This window comes from Pteropus vampyrus, unplaced genomic scaffold (genome assembly GCF_000151845.1).
Source record: "Pteropus vampyrus isolate Shadow unplaced genomic scaffold, Pvam_2.0 Scaffold1031, whole genome shotgun sequence".
NCBI lineage: Eukaryota > Metazoa > Chordata > Mammalia > Chiroptera > Pteropodidae > Pteropus > Pteropus vampyrus.
The window spans coordinates 21,936-27,637 of NW_011889812.1; positions in this window are offsets into that span (position 1 = coordinate 21,936).

The window sequence follows — 5,702 nt, forward strand, 5'->3', positions numbered from 1 at the left end:
TACGCAAAGGGCTAAATAAGAAACGGCTGGTCCCCGAGGTCCCTTCCCTCTAAAGAAACCCCACGAGCGGGAAGGAATGCATCGTCAATAAAGACAAGCCGCGTGCCAGGGGTTGTTGTCAGCTCCTAGTGCATACCAGCTCTGAGAGAGCGTCTTATTACAGAACGCGGCAGCCAGCCTGACGGCAGCGCTTGGGGTCGGGGACACATTCCACGTCCCCACGTACGGAGCAAAGAATCCCTCCCTTAGGTGGGAACATTACTTGTCATAATACCGAATCTTAATCTCAGTGGTTTGACAGCATGGCGGTTCATTTGTCTCATGCAATGTCCTGGCTCTCCAACAGGTGACTTGGACTCCTCGGCACATGGCTTCTGTGGCTGCCATGCTTGTCTACATCCACCCAAGCAGGCGAGGTCAAAGGAGGTCTTCGCAGGTCAATCCCATGGCATACGTGACTTCCATTCACACTCCAGTGACGGGGAGGACCTCAGTCACATGATCACAGCCGACTGCAAGGGATGCTGGGAAATGAAGTTCCCAGGAGGAGAGCATCAGTGGGGCCATCTGCTAGCTGGTTGTAGCCGCACCCACGGAAGACTCGCAAAACGCCTTCTCGGCGAGGGGAAATATGAAAAATAATGTATTATATAAACGAAGTGGTCTTTCATCATGCATTTGGGAAAAAAAAAAAAACATTTAGATCTCCTTTGTCCTTGACACTGGTCCCTTATGGTGACCATCTATGCAAATGTTGCCATGTACATTCATTTCCCAAATGATTCAAATTCAGGAGAGATCGGAAGTGTGTAGAAAGCATAACATTATTGCAGAGGCATCGAATCAACATAGAGCACATTTTGAAATTCTCCAAGAGAAAATTCAAACTTTGCAAACAGAAAGTGTTGGCACAATTGGATATTTCTATGAAAATGTAAAGGAAAAGAATCTTGATCCTTACTTCACACCAAATCCACCACTTAACACAAAATGCACCACATGCGAAAGAGCTAAAACTGTTAAATTTTCTACAACAGAACACGGAGAAAAGTCTTTGGGAAATGGGATAAAGTGAGGATTTTTAAATCAGGACATCAAAGTCACGATTATTTTTCAAAATTTTATAAAATCAACATCATCACGATCTAAATAGTTTGCTCTTTGAAAGACATTTAAGATGAAAAAAAATCCACAAACTAGGAATATTTTTACACTACCTATCTGACAGAAGGCTTATTTTAGACCCAGAATATACAGGTAACTCTTGTATTCAGAAATGAGAAGACACACAAGCCATGTTTTTTCCAAATGGGCAAACGATTTGAAGCGACGTCTCAAACGAGAAAATAGAAATAGCCCGTGTGCATGTGAAAAGATGCTCGAGATCATGAGTCATCAGGGAAATCCGAATTAAAATGCCCGGGGTACCTGCTACCATGGCTAAAGTGAAAAAGACTGTCCGTGAGAAGTCCCGATGAAAACGCAGAGCCAGCTGAGCTCTCCTACGCTCACGCTGGGAGACCAAGATGGTTCTCATGAAGTTAGGCCGGCACCGAACCTATGACCCAAATGGTCCTCTCCTGGCTATTTATCTCGGGGCGGCCAAGGCAGGCGTCCGCCCGGAAACCTGAACGGGAATGCGTCTCGCGGCTCTATTCCCAGTCACCAGAAACTGGACACAAACCGAATACCGTTCAATGGGTAGATGAACAAATGGTGACATAAAGGGGGCGGGGCCCATGACACACACGACGCCGCGGGTGAGCTTCAGAAGCATGAGGCTGAGGGCGAGGAGCCAGGCGCGGAAGCCTTGCGCTCCATCCTTCCGTTTACGTGACGTTTCAGAAAAGGCCAAACCGTGCACGGAACGGTGGCGTTTGCTCCCATGCCCTCTGGCTGCCGTGTTTAAATTCTTCGCAATTTCTGGGACAGGGGCTTCACGCGTTCTTGTGCCCTGGACCCCACAAGTTACGTAGCCGGCTTTCCTTGGTTTGGCCGACACGGTGTTTTCAAAAACACGAGCAAATAGAGACGGTTCACACACCGATGTGTTCCCAGCAGGCCTTGGCATTCTCAAGTCTCTGACACCCGGAGCCACTTCGAATGGTGACATGAGCGCCTGACCCCAGGAGACATGTGACATTTCAAAACTTATGCTGCTGTCAGAATTCAGTAAAAACAAAAAGGAAGAGGACACGGTGTACGAAACCCCTGCCCTCTCCATCACGGCCAGTCGAGGCTCCTGTGAGGGGAGCAGAGGTCAGCCTCTCCTCTCTCCAGAGGAGTCGGAATGTTCCAGAACCGGCTGCGTGCTTCTCGGACGCCGCCGTGCACAATGGCTTCGTCAGATCCCCTCGAGCTCCCGGCTCCCTTCGCTAAGAGTAGTTTTATATCCAAGATGGCCAGCAGCCCCGAATCGTAACACAGAATTCCTGCAGTCGGCATGGACTCGAGAAAGAAAGAGAAATCGGTTATTTCCAAAAAACGATCAACACCTGAGGAAAACGAAGCACTCTCAATGTGGCGGGGGAAAAAACTGCCTTGGCTCTATTTGGCAGAGAAACGGAAGGGTTTCTGTTCAAACCGGCAGAGCAAACTCCTTGCTGAAAGCCACAGGGGCGTCCCTAGAGTCCCAGATGCCACTGTCAGCGAGAAGAGCCACCAAGAGTGGTATAAACGGGCTTCCGTGAGCGCCCATGGGTGTCATCAGGATGGAGGGCTGACTGCCTGCAGCTGAAACTCAGTTCCAAAGGCAGTGGTCGCTGCAGGAGCAGAGGAGAGCTTCTTCGCAGGTGACCGTTCCCGTGGTGGCTGGGACGAGGACAGCCATTCCGGAGGACGATGGCGACGGCATCTCCGGCTTAGGCAACGTGCCTGGCCGTGCGTTCTGTGCAGCCTTGCACATGGCCCAGCGCGTCACAGGTACAAACTTGTTCTCCTGCCGCCCACGACTGTGACACCGGTGGGTGGAAAGTCATTATTTTCCTTGTTTTCCAGATTTCTAAAGAATGTGAGGGTGCCAGGAGTCGACACGTGTCTTATTTCTGAAACCTCGGAGCTGCTGTCAGGCCATCTCTGGGAGCGGAGGTGTTGTCACTGTGTACATTTCCGGGCGAGGCTCATCTCCCCGTGTTTTCTGGATTTAAGAGGATTCAAGTCACACAGGGACTTGAATTGTATGTATGGTCCCCAGAAGAACAGCAAGCAGGCCTGCCAGCCCCTGAGGACCGGCACCAGCAGACCTTGAAGCCAAGGTTAAGGGTGTCAATGACAAATATTCTTTACGCCTTTGAGGAAAGGTGTGTGTGAGAAATCAGAGGGAAATAAAGATTTCCAGTTTCTGTTGGAGTAGAGCAGAACCATCAATAGTCTAAGGGTAGACGGGGCCGCAATCGGCGGGAAGCAGATGGTGCACTTGCTGTGTATTAGGATGAGTGTGTATGCATATAAGTGCGTGCGTGTGTGTGTGTGTGTGTGCGCGCGTGCGTGTGTGTGTGTTGGCAGCCATCAAAACTTATTAGACTATCTAAATAATCCTTATTGCAGAAGACATTTTCCACCGCAAACACTAATTAAACCCTCCAAATGAATTTCCTAAAAAGTATATTTCATTAAATAGGTTTTGCGTTCTGGTTACTAAGGTAGCATCACCAACTCCCCCAAATTTGTTCACGGGTCTGCAGTTTGGACACGGCTGGGTGGGGCCAGCTCCTTGTTACTCCTTTCTGTCATCGCTAGAGCAGCTCCAAGGCCGGGGTCTGGAATCTTCTGGAGCCGCTGGCTCGCGGGGGTGGAGGCTGAGGCTGGCTGCTGGCTGAGAGGTCAGCCACAGCAGCTGGTTGAACGAGTCACGCGTGGCCTCTTCCGATGGCGTGGGCTTCCTCGCCACATTACGGAGCGAATGCTCCCGGGAAGAGCAGCCGAGCCTAGGGATGCGGGGCTTCTCGAGCCTAGGGATGCGGGGCTTCTCGTCCTGTGCATCCAGCTGTAGACCTTGCTGACATCCCAGCAAAGAAGAAGTAGCAGTACGTGCGGTACCCAAATGCGGGTTCCTCAGATGATGTTCTGTCTAGAGCTCCGTATCAGGTCTGCTTCCTGATGCTCAGGGGGGAAAAGCGTTCTCCTTGGCGACCCACTTAGAGCAAGCAGGAGGGTGAGTAAGTCAGCTCCAGGATGAGTAAGACACCTCCGGCATTTGGGGAAACCAAACAGCCCTTGGCCTGGGTGTTCTCAGCGCCCACCATCTCCTCTGGTGGCCTCTGATGCCCTCTGAGTTGTAGGTCAATTTAAAGTTGGTCTCGTCAAGGGAGGGAGAGAGAAGGACGAAGAAAGAAAGGGAAGACAGAAGCCAAACCAATTCTCTGGCATCGGAAGACACCCTGAGGCCGGGAACCACATGTCCCCAGCTGGACCCAGCCCGATTCTCAAGGCGGAACGTGAAAATAATAAATACTAGTCCAGTGAATTAACGAGCAATGAATAAATGATCGCGACGGTTGTCTGATTTTTTTATTATTATTATTCTTTACAGATTGTTTTGGAATGATTCACTCATTCACCAGCTATGTACTAGGTGAGTGTCACCGATGGAGAAGGCGGACATCATCCCTCTCTCGTGGGAAACACGGAGAAGTAGACGTACGTAGGTTCCGCCGATGGTTATTTATAGACACAGAGATCAAGCGTATGAATATTTATTGGCTGTAGCTTGTTCTCAAGTTGTCTGGCAGAATTTTCTCTCAAGTCGATTTCAACGTAAAGACCTGAAGACTGACTGCTGGAGTTAGTCGCGGTTTTAAAAACCTGTCACAGACTCTCCGTGTCTTAACGAGACGCCGTCTCTTGCAAAGCAAGGAGCAGAATGCTACAGCGCGTGCAGGCTGCCCGCCTCCATCGGTCCCGCTACAAGGTTACGGGCGAGAACGAAACTGTCAGAGCCCACGCTGACCCGTATCAGGCTAAGGGAAGGTGGGGGAAAGATGGTGCTGAACAAACTCGATCAGAAAGAAAAAGGAGGGGCTCTGTCATTCGGAACAGACCACACTAACTAAGAGCGAGAGAAATAAGAACAATCGTTACCTGAATTTGCAGGGAGACGACTGGGAAAGGGTATGAGAGAATGTGCCAGGAGGCCGGACATGCCCCGTGGTGTTGACACAGGTGTAGACACATGGAATAAAGCATCGGGCTGTACATTCAAGATCTGGGCACTTTAGTGCATGTACATTCCACCTTAGTGGGAAAAATAAAGACTATGGCACGGAGGTGATGTCTATAAACTTATATTCGCAGGAGAGTCTGGTCATCAAAGGAAGCAACGTGCAAAGTGATGAACATGACGGTGCTGTTCTTCCTGTACAAAAGAAGGCGCTATGAGGAGATCTGCATGCATTATTGGACCTTGTACGCAAAAGAAACGCGGGTTAGGGGAACCAGAAGCTAATGTGACCGGTTACCCATGGGGGGGTGGGTGCTGGGCACGGGGGAAAGACGGAGATGAAATGAGGTAGATCAGATGCGGCAGCCACACTTCTCCGTGTGCAGTTTCAACTTCTAGAACTAGGTTAATGTTTCACTAATTCAGAAAAAAAAAAAATAGTACATAGGTACATCAACCAGGACAATGGGGTTGGCAGTGGGCAGGGACCAAGAAAGGGTTTTGCAAAGGAAGAACACGTCCACACCGGAAGGAGGAGATGACG